General features: G+C 48.1%; 5 non-coding genes across 5 annotated transcripts; all 5 read left to right on the top strand.

Annotated features, from left to right (window-relative positions):
- The first annotated feature begins 550 nt into the window (after positions 1–550).
- On the top strand, positions 551–632 carry Trnal-aag (transfer RNA leucine (anticodon AAG)). The gene has a single exon. It is a non-coding gene; the product is annotated as a tRNA-Leu (tRNA).
- A 72-nt stretch (positions 633–704) lies between these two features.
- On the top strand, positions 705–786 carry Trnal-aag (transfer RNA leucine (anticodon AAG)). Its single transcript has one exon. It is a non-coding gene; the product is annotated as a tRNA-Leu (tRNA).
- Positions 787–858: 72 nt separating this feature from the next.
- Positions 859–940, top strand: Trnal-uag (transfer RNA leucine (anticodon UAG)). The gene has a single exon. It is a non-coding gene; the product is annotated as a tRNA-Leu (tRNA).
- A 73-nt stretch (positions 941–1,013) lies between these two features.
- On the top strand, positions 1,014–1,095 carry Trnal-aag (transfer RNA leucine (anticodon AAG)). The gene has a single exon. It is a non-coding gene; the product is annotated as a tRNA-Leu (tRNA).
- A 5,016-nt stretch (positions 1,096–6,111) lies between these two features.
- Trnal-aag (transfer RNA leucine (anticodon AAG)) lies at positions 6,112–6,193 on the top strand. Its single transcript has one exon. It is a non-coding gene; the product is annotated as a tRNA-Leu (tRNA).
- Positions 6,194–18,162: the final 11,969 nt, after the last annotated feature.

The following is an 18,162-nucleotide window of genomic DNA, read 5'->3' on the forward strand; positions in this document are numbered from 1 at the left end:
GGGACATCCTTCAGAGGACCTTGAAGAAAGACTTGCCCGTAACACCGTACGGCATCCGTTTTCTGCCTGTCAAAAACGTAGGGGGTGTGCCCTACGATATGTTCATGGCACTCGTACTCCACAGCGTGTGGAGGACGCGGATGGCCGTGCGCAACGAGGACCTGAATCCTCGATCGGCACGAGAGAATTTCATCGAAAGTGTAGAATACTTGAGAGAAGTGTACAAAGTTCAAAATGAGAAGCCGGAGTGGTACCCCATTTTGGGGGAACTGTCTTTGATGAAACGATTGCGTTTTTAACCCCTCACGTGCTGAAAGTTATGTGACAGCACTTTTATATGTGACAATGCACTGTACATGATTGTTTTAGATGCCAAGTAGGCAATAAAGAAAAAAAAAAAAGTGGCCGAGCGGTCTAAGGCGCTGGTTTTAGGCACCAGTCTCCTCGGAGGCGTGGGTTCGAATCTCACCGCTGCCATATTGTGTCACTTTTTTTACGTGCGCTCTTCGGCAAAAAGCGCTACGCGACCGTCACTCGGCAGGAGAACAGTGGTAGCGAGGCCGAGCGGTCTAAGGCGCTGGTTTAAGGTACCAGTCTCCTCGGAGGCGTGGGTTCGAATCCCACCGCTGCCATATTGTGTCACTTTTTTTACGTGCGCTCTTCGGCAAAAAACGCACGCGACCGTCACTCGGCAGGAGAACAGTGGTAGCGAGGCCGAGCGGTCTAAGGCGCTGGTTTAAGGCACCAGTCTCCTCGGAGGCGTGGGTTCGAATCCCACCGCTGCCATATTGTGTCACTTTTTTTGCGTGCGCTCTTCGGCAGAAAGCGCACGCGACCGTCACTCGGCAGGAGAACAGTGGTAGCGTGGCCGAGCGGTCTAAGGCGCTGGTTTTAGGCACCAGTCTCCTCGGAGGCGTGGGTTCGAATCTCACCGCTGCCATATTGTGTCACTTTTTTTTACGTGCGCTCTTCGGCAAAAAGCGCTCGCGACCGTCACTCGGCAGGAGAACAGTGGTAGCGAGGCCGAGCGGTCTAAGGCGCTGGTTTAAGGCACCAGTCTCCTCGGAGGCGTGGGTTCGAATCCCACCGCTGCCATATTGTGTCACTTTTTTTACGTGCGCTCTTCGGCAAAAAACGCACGCGGACCGTCACTCGGCAGGAGAACAGTGGTAGCGTGGCCGATCATTCTATTTCCGGCTACCGTTCGGTACGGACGTTGAATGTCGCGCTCCGTAGGGGCGTTGTTTGCGGCTATGCCAAGCCGCGGAAACACGATGCCTGCGACCGTTGAGCAGGATTACCACGTTGTTTTGCCGCCTGTGCCAACAGGTTTGTGTGTTTTAAACACTGTTTTTCTTCACGGAGATGTGAAAGTGAGGCCTTTTCGTGTCGAAGATTTTCGCGACACGTTGGCTCATCTGGAATTGCTCCCTGAGGTGGTCGCCTTGGGGGCTTTTCAAATGAACCACGTCTGGGCTGTGACGTTCGAGAGTGCAGAGGCGACGAAGAAGGTGCTGAAGCATGCGGAAGTTCAAGTCAAGGAACGACGCTGTTTGGTTGTGGATCCGCATAACCGGGAGGTGCGGCTAAAGCTGCACTGGTTACTGCACAATGTGCATGACGATGACGTGCATGCGGCGTTTGTTCCGTACGGGAAAGTATCCGACATCCAAAAAGAACGCTGGCGTGTACAAGGTGTCACGGACAAGGGATCGTCTATGCATACGGTGTTCCTGAAGCTGAAGCCTGGCTTGACAATTGATGATTTTCCGCATCAGATACGAATAGCAGGCATAATGGCGCTAGTGGTCGTGGCAGGTCGTGCTCCCCTATGTCTTCGGTGCAATGTACGGGGCACATCAGGCGTGAGTGCCGCGTGCCGCGTTGTTCTGTGTGTCGACGATTCGGCCACGAAGAAAGTCAGTGCGTACGTACGTACGCAAGCATTGCAGGGCCACCAAAATATGAGGAAATCGTCAACGAGCTCCTTATGGACGAAGTTGACGCGGAGGAAACTGTCAGTGCGTCTGGACCAACCCTGTCGCCGCCGTCGAAGAACGACTCGGCGGTAACGACGGAGAAACACGATCTTAAGAAGGCCGCGAGTGAAGCCATATTGGCATCAGGTGCGCCTACACCTGCTAAAGATGCTGAAACAAACAACGACGCAAGTGCAGGCATGAAACCGTCCGTAACAACTTCCCAGGAAGATGCATGCCTCATGGACACTACGGAAAGCAGCAAAGCGGCGGCAGCGGCCAAGAGAACGCACGAAGAAAGTGCCGGAGGGGAGCAAAAGTCGAGCACTTCCAGTGCGAGCGAACCACCTGTGAAGACAGCAACTGGCCGGAGGCCTACCTTTCGACCGGCGCCAAACCTACCGCCGGACAGAAAGGTGTCGGGGACACCTCCGACTTAATACGTCGTACTTGCGTGTGTTTGTGCCCGTTTCATTGGGGAGTGAAGGGAGACAATGCTGCTACTTTGGAGCTGCGTTGGAATGCCAGTGAAGCGTGCAAGCTGACTGCAGACACGTGAAGGCAATGTGAGTGACCTTTCGTAGCCGACAATAGCAGTGCATAGATTGTGATCTCTTTCATGTAGAAATGGAGCTACGCCTCGAAACACCCTTACGCGTCGGCACGATTAACGTGCGGGGTCTTACGGCAAGGAGGAAACAATGTCAGCTTAACCGCCTGTTCATCGAAAAGAATCTCGACATTATTGCGGTTCAGGAAACAAAGATTGAAACTGAGGAAGGGACGGACCGCCTAGTGCAACCTTTCATGACTAGATATTATGTGTGTGTTTCCCATTCTGTCGGAAGAGCTGGGGGCTGTGCGCTCTTTCTCCGGAATAATATTGGTATATGTGTTGAAATTGTATTTAGTGATGATAGCGGGCGCATTATAGTGTGTGATTTTTTGTTTTGTACTCTGAAGTGGCGTGTTATCTGCATTTACGCGCCAAATAGAACAGCCGAGCGCAGGGCGTTTTTTGAAAGCGTGGAATGTCACTTGAAATGTGAGAGAACCATAGTCATGATGGGAGACTTCAACTGTGTGTGCAAAGTGGAAGACAGAGCCCGTAAGTAACCTGGTCTTGATGTATGCGCTACATTTAGCAGCACTGGCGGAAGAATATAATTTAGAGGATGTAGGCGACGTTTTAGCCAATAATGATGCACCTCAGTTCACTCATTTTCAAGGGGACAGCCACGCAAGACTGGATCGTGTTTATGTTTCTGCGGAAGCGATACCATTTTGCATTGATTATGAAATCAAGCATGTTTATTTTAGCGACCACAGCTTGGTCCTTTTTTCACTTGGTCCAAAAAAGCCGTCAAGTTTCAACTGGGGACTATGGAAATTCAATGAAAAACTGCTGCAGGACGAAACCTTTGTAAAAAAAATTCAATATAGCCTCAAAGAATTGTTATCGGGTGATCAAAAAGACTACACGGAAAAGTGGGAGTGTTTTAAGCCAGAAACGAAGCTAACAGCAATAGAAAGATCCAGCGTTTTACATCACCAGGAAAAAAGAAAAGAAATGGAACTACAAACTGAGCTCAACTTTTATTTAAGCATCGAGAGCAACCATCCGGGGTGTTTCGCAAAAGAAATAAAACAAACAAAAGCACAGTTGGAACTTGTCGATAAGGAAAAATATCGTGGTGCAATTATACGTGCACGCGCAGAACGTTTATGGTGTTTATGGTGCGGGGAACAACCTACAAAGCGCTCGCTTTCGGATGAAAAGAGTTATGCCTCGAGAAAAGAGGTAAATGCGATAACATACCGAAATGTAGTAGTACGTGACAAAGAAACCGTCCAACGCGCCTTTGTAGAATATTACGACGAACTTTTAGGACAGGAACCGCAATGTGAACAAGGTTTCAATCGTGAATTCTTACACCTTTTGCCGGGACTGGAAGAGGAAGACCGAAAAAGATTAGAACTGCCAATTAGCATCAAAGAAATAGAGGAAGCTATAGATGGCTTGAGCCCTGGCAAAACGCCAGGACCTGACGGATTGAGTGGAGCCTTCTATAAATTATTCAAAACAGAAATAGCTACAGCCCTTTACCACGTATTCACAGAAGCATATGAAAACCAGTTACTGCCGCCATCGTTTCGCGAGAGCCACATTGTACTGATACCAAAATCCACCGATTCCACATCTCTCCTATCTGCGAGAGCCTATCGTCCAATCAGCCTAACGAATACAGATTATAAAGTATGCACAAAACTTTTGGGCAGAAGGTTACAAAGCATAATAACACGGTTGATAGGGCCACATCAAACATGTGGCATCAAGGGCAGGTCAATTACCACTAACATACACGTAGCAAGAACAATACTTGAGCATTGTGATGACTTTTCTGGTAGGGTGGCCATGCTACAATTGGATTTAGAAAAAGCATTCGATAGGGTGACACACGCTATTCTTTTTGATGTTTTGGAGCACGTGAATGTGGGATCAATCTTAACAGAAGGAATCAGAATGTGCTATGCAGACGTCTTCACAAAAGTGATAGTTAATAGAACACTCAGCACCAGCATTCAAGTCAGATCTTCCGTGAGACAGGGATGTGGTTTATCGCCTTTACTGTTTGCCCTATATCTTGAGCCATTGTGTCTAAAGATAATAGATGATAACAACATCAGAGGTTTTAGGGTGGGTTACAGTGAAGTAAAACTGCTGGCATACGCGGATGACGTCGCTGTTTTTTGCGACGACGCGCAAAGTGTAAGCAATGCTGTGAATGTTGTGACAAAATATTGTAAAATGACAGGAAGCGTAATTAATTGGGGCAAGTCGGCTGGGATATGGTATGGACAGTGGGAGGACACACCTCCATTTTTTGTAAAAATACAGTGGACAAATTTGCCGACCAAGTACTTAGGGGTACCTCTACAACACCACCCGGACACGAAAGATTATTGGCAAGGAGAGGTGGAAGAAATGAAGGCAAAAACGGCGAAGTTCGGTGGACGAGATCTGTCAATGTTCACCCGAGCAACGGTGTGTAATGTATTCTTAGTGGCCAAAATTTGGTATGTGATGCAAGCACTATGCGCATCAAGAGTCAGCATACAAAGAATACACAGGCAGTTTGCCATCTTTATTTGGGGGTCCGTCTGAGAGCGCACCAGTCGCACTAATTTGTTTAGGACGGTGAAAAGTGGGGGCCTAGGGTTAGTTCATCTTTTTTTAAGACAAGTCGTGTCCAGATTTTTGTTTCTACGTGATCAAAAAGATCCGTTTTTGTGCGCAGTCCTTCAAACGCGTTTGCCTAACGCGCTACCTCAATTTGTTGTGTCGTCAAATAACACAATAGGACCTAGGCTCAGAGGCTTCCTGCGAGAAGTCGTGCTCTCATTTCAATTCTTACATGCGCGCTTTTCAATGGATTACCTTGCATCTGTTAAGCGGAAAAGACTGTACAAAGATTTACTTGATGTATCGTTGCCAGTGCCTGTTTATCGTTCAATGTACTTCCCTGAATCCAGTGGAAGAAATGTGCTGAAAAGAGTGAAGCGGATGCCGGTACGGTCATCCGTAAAAACGTTTTTCTTTCAATTACACACTGGAACGCTTCCAGTGAAGCCATGGCTGAGGGAAAGGGGGATCTTTGTACCATGGTCCGTGCAACTGCCTGAGATGCAGGCACCCGGAAACCATTGAGCATATGTTTCTTGATTGTTCAGATGCAGTGTTCCTATGGGACATCCTACAACGAACGTTGAAAGAATTACCGATTACACCGTACGGCATCCGCTTCTTGCCAACTGAAAACGCAGATAACCCATGTGATATGTTTATGGCACTTTGTTTACACAGCGTCTGGAAGACACGAATGGATGTGCGTCACGAGAGGCTAGTTATTCGTCCTGCGAAAGATCATTTTTTGGAAAGCATGCTGTATCTGCGTGAAGCTTATCGAGCGAGAAAAGAACCACCCGAATGGATACATGTATTGGATGAATTAGTGGCGATCAAGTGTTTTTAACTATTTGCAAGGACACAAGACGGTCATTGCTTTTATCATTGTACAGTGTATATGTTATCTGTGTACGTCGAAGACCGGCAATAAAGAAAAAAAAAAAAGGTAGCGTGGCCGAGCGGTCTAAGGCGCTGGTTTAAGGCACCAGTCTCCTCGGAGGCGTGGGTTCGAATCCCACCGCTGCCATATTGTGTCACTTTTTTTACGTGCGCTCTTCGGCAAAAAGTGCACGCGACCGTCACTCGGCAGGAGAACAGTGGTAGCGTGGCCGAGCGGTCTTCTACTGTGAACCAGATAGAAGACCGGCAAGGCTGTTCTTTCGAGAGAGCATGGCTCGTTTAATGGAAGTAGAAAAAAACAAAAGAATGTGTTTCCCCCTGGATTGCCAGCGTGGAACCTTTGGTTACACTAAAAGAATTTTAAATGACATCGCCAGTCACCACGTGACTGACGGCATTATGTGCATTACGATAACAACCTTTCTTATAACCTAGTTTTGACGTCTCATTTGTGATGTGTGCTACGTTTTGTGTTGTTGAAAAACCGGCAATAAAGAAAAAAAAAGCGTGGCCGTGCGGTCTAAGGCGTGGGTTCGAATCCCACCGCTGCCATAATGTGTTGCTTTTGTTACGTTCGCTCTTCGGCAAAAAGCGCACGCCACCGTCACTCGGCAGGAGAACAGTGGTAGCGTGGCCGTGCGGGGATTCCACTTCCGGACACCGTCGGGTACGGACGTGGTTGACATGAGCTCAGTCAGCATCGGAGCGGCTTCAGCGTCCGAACAGGGCCGCGGTACCAGGACAAGTATGAACGAGGATTCGGAGTATCAGGTGCTGCTGCCACAATTACCAACTGGGCGAGTTGTTTTGAACACTTTGTTTTTACACGCAGACATGCGTGCTAGACCGTATCGCGTGGAACATTTCCGGGACATGCTGGCAAGTTTGAAGTTGCTGCCTGACGTAGTTGCGCTAGGGGCGTATCAAATGAGTCACGTATCGGCAGTAACATTCAAGAACGCTGAAGCTGTGAAGCAAATGCTATGTGCAAGAGAGGTCAAGGTCAAAGAGCGGCGTTGCATGGTTATCGATCCTGGGAACCAAGCAGTGCGTCTAAAGGTACATTGGATGCTTCACAACCTTCCGGATGAGGATGTGTGCGAAGCCTTGGCACCCTTCGGCACTGTCAAGGACATTACTCGAGAACGGTGGCGTGTTCAAGGACTGCGAGAGAAAGGTTCGTCAACACGGCTTGTCAATTTAGTGTTGCGGAAGGGACTGACAGTGGAAGACGTGCCACATTTGTTGCGTGTCGCGGGGGAACAGGTCTTGGTAGTAGCACCAGGCAGAGCACCGCTTTGCCTTCGGTGCAGGAACACCGGACACATCCGTCGGGATTGCCGCGTTCCTCGTTGCGCACTCTGCCGTCGCTATGGGCATGACGAGTCGCAGTGCGTGAAAACATACGCGAGCGTGACAGGGCCAGCAGCAAAAGAGGAAATGGTTGAGCTTCTAATGGATGAAGCCGAAGTTGCTGAAGTGTCTCCTGGTGATGCGGATCAGACGAAGGTACGCCCGGGACAAGTGAGCCTGGAGATGAAGTGAAACAGAGCGCAAAAAACGACCCAAACATGGTTGACAACGTAGATATAGAACCATCAAGCACCGATACGACTTGCAGCGACGAAGCGTATGCTGAGGAAATGGAAGTGGCTGGCGTAAGCGGGTCCGTCGTGAAAAGAACTCGTGACCAAACCGACCGCGAGGACGGCGATTTAGGAGACCCTACAAGCGAGGAACCGCCTGCAAAATCGGTGGTTACGCGTCGGCCGACCTTTCGACCGAATCCAATTATCCCGCCGGATAGACAACCGGCGGCTACAAAGCTCAAGTAGGACGTGAACACGTGCCTGCGAAGGCGCACGGGCGGAGAACCACGCACCATGGCTACGAAATCGAGAAAGGTCGTGTGCTACGCATCGAAGGTACGCGTGAAGACGGTTTTTGGAAATTGTGGGAATCTGTGTATACTGACATGCATGCATCTGTTGGACGTTATGCCCGTTGGGTGTAGGCGCGGAATGCGCAATATGCGGTCAGTTTGTTTTTAATCGACAATGGCAGTGAATCTGGTGAGAGGACTGCGAGTGGCCACGCTTAATGTACGTGGCCTTGCCGCAAGACGTCGGCAATATCAGGTCAGTCGCCTCCTTGCTGAAAATGAACTGCATCTTGTTGCAGTACAAGAAACAAAGGTTGAAAGCGAAGAACAAACTGATCGCATGGCAGCCACTTTCAGGATGTATTATAACGCTTGTTTGTGCCATGCTGTGGGGATGTCCGGGGGCTGTTTACTTTTGATACGAAAGAGTTTGGGTATCACTGAGCAAGGGCTCACTGTAAGTGAAACTGGTCGTCTTATCGTTTTTGATTTTTCTTTCAGTGGTTTTCAGTGGAGACTTATTTGTGTGTATGCGCCCAATGATATGCATGAAAGAAATGTGTTTTTCGCCGAAGTTGAACAGTATCTAAGTTGTGATAGCGATAGGTACATCATATTTTGGGGGACTTCAATTGCGTCTGTTATGCTCAAGATCGCGCTAAGCGAACCGCAGTGCGGGACAAAAGTGCTCTGTTTTTGAACACCCTAGTTCAGGAACACAACTTAGAAGATGTTGGCCGTCTCTCAATCGGTACAACACAACTGCAATATACGCATTGTCAGCGCGGCAGTCAGGCGAGATTGGATAGAGCGTATGTTTCGCTTGACCTTGTACCAATGTGTAGCGGCTATGTTGTACAGCCGCTCTCTTTCAGCGATCATAGTATGGTGTTTTTCACCATTGGCACCCGACCAAAACAGTCACGTTTCAACTGGCAGCTTTGGAAATTTAATCAAAACCTTCTTGAAGATGAATGCTTTGTTACCAGAGTAAAAGAAGAAATAGCAAAAATATTAAACGACCAGCCAAGGGACTATGCGGAAGCATGGGAAGAGCTAAAAATTAAAGTTAAGATGATCGCGATTGAAAGGGGATGTGTTAGGCGCCACAATGAAAAAATTAAGGAAAAGGAGCTCCAACGACAGCTCGAGTTCTTGCTTGAGATGGAGAGTGCCGAACCTGGAAAATTTACAGGTGCTATTAGCACCGTTAAAAACGAATTGGAAGCTATTGACATTAGAAAATATAAGGCTGCTGTGATTCGGGCGCGAGCAGAGAGGCTATGGGTTGATGAGAGGCCAAACAAACGCGCCCTGGCGGATGAAAAGAGGTATGCTATGAAGAATGAAATTCAACAAATCAGGTATGATGATAAGATCACATCGGATCAAAAAATGATAGAAAACGCCTTTGCAGAGCACTATCGGGAACTTTTTGGTGAAAGGAAACTGGTGGATTTAGTGTTTGAAACAGATTTCTTGAATGCCATGCCGCAACTTGATGATGACGTAAGAGAGAGATTAGAAGAACCGATCAGCAAACGTGACATCGAGCATGCGATAGAAGAGCTGGCTGACGGAAAGGCGCCGGGACCGGATGGGCTGGGATCTGCTTTTTATAAAGCCTTCGCACCTGAAGTGTCATATATATTATTACAAGTGTTCGCTGAGGCATACGAGAAAAAGCAAGTACCTCCGTCATTTCGTAGTGGCCATATGGTCCTAATCCCAAAAACAGACGATCACGAGAAGCTTCTATCAGTAAGCTCATATAGACCAATTAGTCTTACAAATACAGACTACAAGGTATTAATGAAAATCCTGGCGAAGAGGCTACAAACTGTGATCAAAGACATTGTCAGGCCACGCCAAACATGTGGCATCAAAGGGCGCACCATTTCCACCAGCACTCATGTGGCACGCAGTGTACTCGAATGCTGTGACGCCTTTTCAGGTCGAGTTGCAATGCTGCAGCTCGACCTAGCGAAGGCATTTGATCGAGTGTCACATGAAGTGCTGTTTCTTATTCTTAATTACGTAAACGTTGGCAATGTTATTATGGAAGGAGTAAAAATGGCATATCGGGACTGTACTATACAGATTATCATTAATAAAAACCTGAGTGAAAGGATTTCAGTCAAATCCACCGTCCGGCAAGGATGTCCGCTCAGCCCCCTGCTTTTTGCGGTGTACCTTGAGCCATTCTGTTTAGCCGTGATCCGTAGCGAGAATATTAGAAGATTTAGACTGCAAAGGACCGAGGTAAAATTGTTGGCGTACGCGGATGACATTGCTGTTTTCTGCGATGATCGAGAAAGTATCCGAGAAGTCGTTCGCGTGGCAAAATAGTACTGCAAGAAAACAGGATCTGAAATAAATTGGGAAAAATGTTGTGCCATATGGCATGGTCATTGGGACGTAACGCCAGATTGTTTTGCATCGGCGCGCTGGACGACCACACCAGCAAAATATCTGGGAGTGCCACTCCAGCATTACAAAGATAGCAACGATTACTGGTCGGACGAAACTCATAAGATGAAAGAAAAAGCAGGTGGCTGAATGGGACGAGGCTTGTCAATGTTCGGCCGCGCTAGTGCTTGTAACTTGTTTTTAGTAGCCAAAGTGTGGTACGTAATGCAAATTCTGTTCATGGCTAGAGTGAATGTGCAAAAGATACATAGGGTATTCGCTGTGTTTATTTGGGGTTACAGTTGGGAAAGGGTCAGCCGCAGTAATTTGTTTCGGTCAGTTCGCAGTGGTGGACTGGGTCTCGCTCACTTGTATATCAAGCAGCTTGTGTCGCACTTTTTCTTTTTACGAGACCAAAGTGATGGTTTCTTGCGAACAAGTAATCCAGGTACGGCTGGCAAAAGCTCTGCCAGAGTTCATTATAGCGTCTTGTGAAGACAGAGGGCAAAGTGTGACTGGATATATGCGTGAAGTGGTTATGTCTTTTCGTATCTTGCATGCAAGGTTTTCCTTGGAATATTTATGTACCATCACAAAGAAAAAGCTCTATAAGGATTTAGTGGATGTTATGATGCCAATACCTATATACCGAACTGTAAACTAGTGGAGGAGCAGGAAATGACGTTTTGAAGAGAGTAAGAAGGATGCCCGTAAGATGTACAGTTAAAAGTTTCGTTTTTAAATTGCATACAAATACATTGCCAGTAAAGACATGGTTAGAACAGAAAGGAATTTACGTGCCATGGACAGCTAACTGCTTGCTCTGCAAAAAACCGGAGACCATTGATCATGCTTTCATTGACTGTTGGGATGCAATATTTCATTGGGACATCCTACAACGAACGCTCAAAAAAGATCTTGAAATCACACCGATAGGTATACGTTTCTTGGCCACTGATAATCAAGGTGAAATACCGTACGATACGTTCATGCTCCTGAGCCTCCACAGCTTCTGGAAGACAAGAATGTCGGTCCGCCATGCTGATATAAATGTTCGCACGACACGTGAAAATTTCATTCTCAGTGTTGATGAAGTTAGAGAACATTATCAAGCGCAAACCGAGCCTCCTGAATGGGTGGCTATTCTTGATGACCTTGTAAATTTGAAAAGATTTTAATATGACTACGTCAGTCAAGTGTGACTGATGTATTTTATACGTGTACTCATGTTTTTGTTTTTGTGTATTTCTGTCAAAGCAGGCAATAAAGAAAAAAAAAAGTAGCGTGGCCGAGTGGTCTAAGGCGCTGGTTAAGGTACCAGTCTCCTCGGAGGCGTGGGTTCGAACCTCGCCGCTGCCATATTGTGTCACTTTTTTTACGTGCGCTCTTCGGGAAAAAGCGCAGGCGACCGTCACTCGGCAGGAGAACACTGGTAGCGTGGCCGAGTGGTCTAAGGCGCTGGTTAAGGCACCAGTCTCCTCGGAGGCGTGGGTTCGAATACCACCGCTGCCATATTGTGTTGCTTTTTTTTTACATGCGCTCTTCGGCAAAAAACGCACGCGACCGTCACTCGGCAGGAGAACAGTGGTAGCGTGGCCGAGCGGTGGATTCTGCTTCTGGCCACCGAGCGTGACGGACGCATGATGACGGGCTCCCTAGGAGCGGCTTCAGCGGCCCAGAGCGGCCGCGGTAACAGGAATTTTGCTGCTGACGAGTATCAAGTTGTTTTGCCGAGTTTGCCAACAGGGCGTTTTGTTGTGAACACAGTTTCTTTACATTGTGACTAGAGTGTACTAGATAATGGTCGAGTGGGCCGAACGGCGCTCTCCCGCTGAGGCACCGCGTGTGGAAAAATTATGCGAGGGCGCTGCGAGCGAACTGGATTGGGGCGGAGACGCGCTCCGCGGCATATTCAACGTACTTTCGCTGCGGGCGCCGAGGCCGATGGCGCATAGTACGCTCTTAAAATAGTGCTTTATTTCAACTGCAAATTTATGTTTACACCATGTTGCCAAACATATATATTTGAGGCATGGATTATACAACGCGTCGTCTTCAGTTTTGCTGTCGTTGTCAAGCGCGTCGTCTACTAGCGAGCGCGCGTTCGCTACGCGGATGCTGGCGGCGCCCTGTTTTTCTTGCAGAACGTCTGTGTAGTGCATTTTTTAGGAGCGAAGCTCCTTATAGCGGCACCCGTTCCGTCCCCGTCGTAGTAGTAGTAGTGTGTAACCAGTCTGAGAAATGAGAAAAAAAATTCCGAAGTTGTGTCCGTAGCGCGGAATCGAACCAGGGGCCCCTCGCTTCCGAGCGCGCGGCGTAGCCCACTACGCCACGAAGCGCACATAGATACACGCACCACGATGGTAATAAATACCCAACATTAACGAAAGGCCGCGTTTCTAGCGCGTTTCTAACGCGTTTGTGCTAGCGCGTTACGGCCCGTGTAAGAAGCTGGTGTAATACGCTGTGGCCTCTCCGCCTTACCTTCAACGCGTTTCGAACGCGCTGCCCAAGGCGGTGGCAGTGAAGTTGAAGTCGAGGAGCGTTTATGAATACGGGGGGTATACTCTCTCAGCAGTCATGTGATGGCGTCGGCAAACGCGGTGCACGTTCCGGCATGTGTAAATGGCTGCGTAAGACGCTGTGGCCGCTCCCCCTTACTAGAGAGTACTGCACGTTTCTAACGCGTTTGTGCTACCGTCTCCTTAAGCGGGAGATCCGATGATTCCCTCCGGAGCTTCGCCCACTCATCATCATTCACCCCGTGGATATGCTGTGATTTTTTTTTTGTTTTAGTTGCTTTGGTGCACCCATGACTCTTGACGGCGGGTACGAAAGGTAGTTTTAGCCAAGTGAAGCATTGTTTTTAACACTGTCTTCTAAAAGCAACTGGAATCTCTGCAACATGAAGCTACGTAGGAAAATTTTATTACTGATAGCGTGTCATTTTACGCGCGCTTCTTGTCGGTGGATATTGATCAGGAACAATGATCAAAGAAAACAATATTAAAGTGAAATAAACCAGGTTTATTAGCTGCGTGGCGCGAAGAATGACCGATGTATTTCTACGTAATTAAATCAAAGGGTACATTGAGAATGGCACAAATGGTACAGTGAGAACTCCCGACCGTGCACGTTTGCATACGAAAGACACGTATTAGTGAATACTGCACATAAAACTCTCACTCGCAGAAATAATATTCATAGCAGGCAATTAAAACTATATATATATATATATATATATATATATATATATATATATATATATATATATATATATATATATGCAAGTGTTATTGATATGCTGTACGACGCCGAACAGCCGTTTAACATAACAGTGCTGTTATGCGTACGAATGTAACGCATAACAGCACTATTGCAGTCTCAAAGGTGAGTTACGGATGCAAGTGCGGACTGTTATTCCGAATGATTGTGCTGCCGGAGAGTTGTGGCTGTTGCGCAGAGGCGCAGTTCCTGAGAGAATTAACGCAGGGGTGTTAATAAGTCCGGCTAATAAGCCCTGCTAATAAGTGTAATAAGCTGTCATTCAATATAAATGCCCCGTTTTGGGGCAGCCTATAAATCTGCTAACTTGATTCAGGCAAGGAAAACTTTTTTTTGAAAGTCTCACCATCTTTGCAACCCATTAAAACTGGGTGCTCCATGTGGTACCACACTTATCTTCTTGAACGAACGCAGCAGATCTACACATATCTGTACGTGTATGTGAGGTATGCCGTTTCTCTAATTGCTTCCTTATTGTCGTTATGATAGTGCGTTGAATAACTGAAAGCAGCCGTTTATAATATACAAGCTGCTTAGTTGAGCGGACAGACATTTGGGAATGGCATTACATTTATGTATGAAATATAGGATAAGCGTAACATGCTTTTCTCGGAAATCAGACTCGAGAATAATTTATTTTGTTTACACTCCTAGAAAAAAGACGAAGAACGCAGCCACCTGTCTTTTAATTTTTTAGTTCAAACAAATTTGTGGGTTTTATGTGGCAAAACCACGATATGAGTATGAGGCACCCGGTTTAGATTTCCCCACCTGGGGCTTTTTAACGTGCACCTAAATAGAAGTACACGAGTGTTTTCCATTTGTTCCCATCGAATTCCGCGGCGGATTGAACCCGCGAGCTCCAGTTTAGCAGCGCAACGCCGTATCCACTATACTGGGTGTTCGAAATTAAGGTTTAGGGAATTTTTAAAAATCTCCTGTGGCAGTTAGCACAATTCTCATTGATGAGCTGGGTTATTCGAAGAGGCGGACATTAGTAGCACGAGAAATCGAAACAGCCTATTCAACTTATTAACAAAATTGATTAATGAGCTTCTTAGTTAATTACTTTACGACACATATTGCAATTTACGAATTGTAGTCGGTGAGGTTGCAAAACGCATCCACTTGAAATGAATTTCCAGAATGACACCGACCGCGATAAAGGACCCCGTACCAATTACTCCGCATTCTGTTACGCGAGTAAGGCGTAAACTTGAATAGAATGTTGCGCTGCAGTTTTTTTTTTCAATAACAATGCTTGCCGTAAATCTGAGTACCAGCCGCGGGGGCTCAGTTAGCTAAGGCGTTGCGCTGCTGAGGACGAGGTCGCGGAATCGAATCCCGGCCGCGGCGGCCGCATTTCGGTGGAGGCGAAATGCAAGAAGCCCGTGTGCTTGCGTTGTAGTGGACGTTAATGAACCCCAGGTGCTCAAAATTAATCCAGAGCCCTCCACTACGGCGTACCTTATAATCAGAACTGGTTTTGGCACGTTAAAAAACCCAAAAGAAGAAAGAAATCTGAGTACAAGGTACCGGATGGGGCAGATATGCTTTACTTGTTTGGAGCGGCAAGCAGGAAGGTTACATATGTTTCTCCGTTTGCGTTTCGCAAGACCTACTGATGGAAAACTATATGCGGAACAATACACACGAGAGATACATGCTGCTTGAAGAACGAGAAAAATATTTGTTCTCCAAAGGGAACCGCATAGTAGAATGAAAGCCGACACTGCGGCCGCAATGCACGCGCATCACCGAGCGGCATTAAAAAATAAAATGAAGAGAAAGAAAGGCATTTATTCTTAAGACATATATACATGTCATATTCGATTATGAACACCATTTGAGAGGTCTTAACGCAAATACCAGCGCGCGAAGTAATGCGAATGACCCTGCCGAGCAGTATCGCCAGCAGTTTCCAACGGCGCGACCTTGATGCGGCCCAATCCACTTCGACCTGCAGCGCCTCCCCAGTATTTTTCCACGTCGGGCGCCTCACGGCAAAGCATGCGCCGCCCCAGCCGCTCGTCCCACTCTACCATATTCTAGTACACTCTAATTGTGACATCAGGGCCCGCCCATACCGGGTGGAAGATTTCCGCGATGCGCTCGCCCAGTTATCGCTCCTGCCGGAAGTGGTGGCTCTCGGGGCCTACCGTATGAGCCACGTTTGGGCCGTGACCTTCAAGGACGACGAAGCCGTGAAGAAGATCGTCAGCGTTGGTGAGCTGCAGGTCAAAAAGGGCCGATGCCTCGTCATTGACCCCGCCAACCAGGATGTGCGCTTGAAAGTGCATTGGCTGCTGCACACCGTTCCCGATGAGGACGTGCGTCTTGCCTTCGCGCCGTTCGGAAAGGTCACGGACGTCGCCCGCGAGCGGTGGCGGGTGCATGGCGTGGCTGATAAGAACTCTACCACAAGACTGGTTACGCTGAAGTTGAAGCCCGGCGTAATGCTGGACGACCTCCCACACCAGGTGAGCGTCTCCGGCGAGCTGGCTCTCGTGGTTGTGCCGGGCAGGGCCTCTCTCTGCCTACGCTGCCGCGGAACAAGCCATATTCGTCGCGACTGCCGCATACCGCGGTGTGGTGCGCGCCGACGCTACGGTCATGAAGACAGTCAGTGCGAGCGGACGTACGCAAGCGAACTCCGCCCTACTCATGGACGAGGCGGACATGGAAGACACATCGTCCACGGCTAAAGAAGCAGCTGGCGAGGCGGCAAAGACGGAGGTACGACTTCAGCAACAGGGGCAACATGTCAATGAAGCCGTCGCCACTGAACAACAAGAGCAAGTGGAGGGCACTGTAGCCATGCCGAACCGTGAGGAAGAGAGCCCACCTGATCCGGGAGCGGCCTCCACCCCCCCTGAACATGAAGACATGGACACCCGTACCGGGCTTGCCAACTTGCAGGCGGGGAAACGCCCGCGCGACCAGACCAATAGCCTGGCTACGATGCAGGACAGCAGCGGCGGAGACGAGCCACCGTCCAAAACGCCAGGTATGAGGAGACCTACCTTGAAGCTGCGGCCGAACATTACGGCCGATTCACGGCAGGCGGGTAAACCGCCTCCGTAGTTCTGTACTGTGTTTGGCTTGAGGCGGGTTTGGGGGTTGGTGAGTGCAATGGCCGTCACCCTGAGCGCTATTCTTTTGGATATGTGTCAGGAACGAGGGCCGAAGTTGCATGTGAGTGTTGCTTTCGAGTGGTCGGGTTGTGTTTCCTTTTGTGGCATTCGACGCGGTTATCGGCACGTCATTATGAATGCTCGTCCTTGCATATCTGTGATGGGCACCATTCTACCGTGTAGTCATGGCAGCTAATATCGAAGGAGCGCTACGTGTAGCCACGTTAAATGTACGAGGGCTCGGTGCAAGAAGGCGGCAATGTCAGCTAAGCCGGCTACTCTTAGATAATGACTTGCATCTTGTGGGAATCCAAGAAACGAAAATAGAGAGCCAAGAACTAACCGACAGAATGGTGTCCAATTTTCGTGCGCACTTTGACGTGTGTGTTTCTCGCGCTGTTGGTGGATCAGGTGGTTGCGCTGTATTCATTCGAAGAAACTTTGGCATTTCTGTGCAGTCAGTGTTTTCGTGTGAAAGTGGGCGCCTTTTAGTAGCTGATTTTTGTTTTTGCGGTAAGGATTTCCGTGTCATTTGTGTCTACGCACCGAATATTAAAACAGACCGGCGATCCTTCTTTGAGCGTCTTGAAGAATACGTAAACTGTGACAAGGTGGTAATACTGCTGGGCGATTTTAACTGTGTATGCACTGCTGACGACCGCGCAAAATTTTCACACGTACGCGATAAGAGTGCTGAATTGCTAAATGCAGTGGTGCACGATTACGACTTGGAAGATATCGGTAGTGTCTTCGCCAGTGGTACTCACCCGCAGTTTACTCACTTCCAGCGTGATAGCCACGCTCGGCTAGATAGATTATATGTGTGAGCCGAATTGGCACCCTTGTGTAGTGAATATGATGTGCAACCCATTGCATATAGCGATCACTGCTTGGTAACTGCAGCCTTTGGGAAAAGACAGATCAAACACACCTTTAACTGGGACCTCTGGAAATTGAACGCGCAGTTGCTTGGTCTCCCGGTCCCATCGTGGGCGGAGCCACCGACTTAATCTGGGGGAGCCTTCGGCTCGCCTAGATCTTAGTTCCTCAGGACTGAAATAAAGTTCTTGTCATGTCAGTTGCTGGATGACGATGCTTTCGTTGATGCTGTTGCGAAGGAACTAGAAAGCCTAGAAAGTCGAATTAGCAAGCTTCGCCATTAAATGGGAAGAATTTAAACAGAAAGTAAAAACAATGGCTATTGAAAGAAGCAGTGTCCTTCGGCATAACCTGAAACAGGCAGAAACGAACATTCGTCAGCAACTGCAATTTTTCATCAGCATGAAAAGTGTCCAGCCTGGTGTGTATGTTAACGAAATAAAGGAAGTGAAAGCCGAACTTGAAAGGATAGACTCTGAGAAATACAAAGCCGCCGTTGTGCGATCA

Source organism: Dermacentor silvarum, chromosome 4, assembly GCF_013339745.2.
Source record: "Dermacentor silvarum isolate Dsil-2018 chromosome 4, BIME_Dsil_1.4, whole genome shotgun sequence".
Lineage (NCBI taxonomy): Eukaryota > Metazoa > Arthropoda > Arachnida > Ixodida > Ixodidae > Dermacentor > Dermacentor silvarum.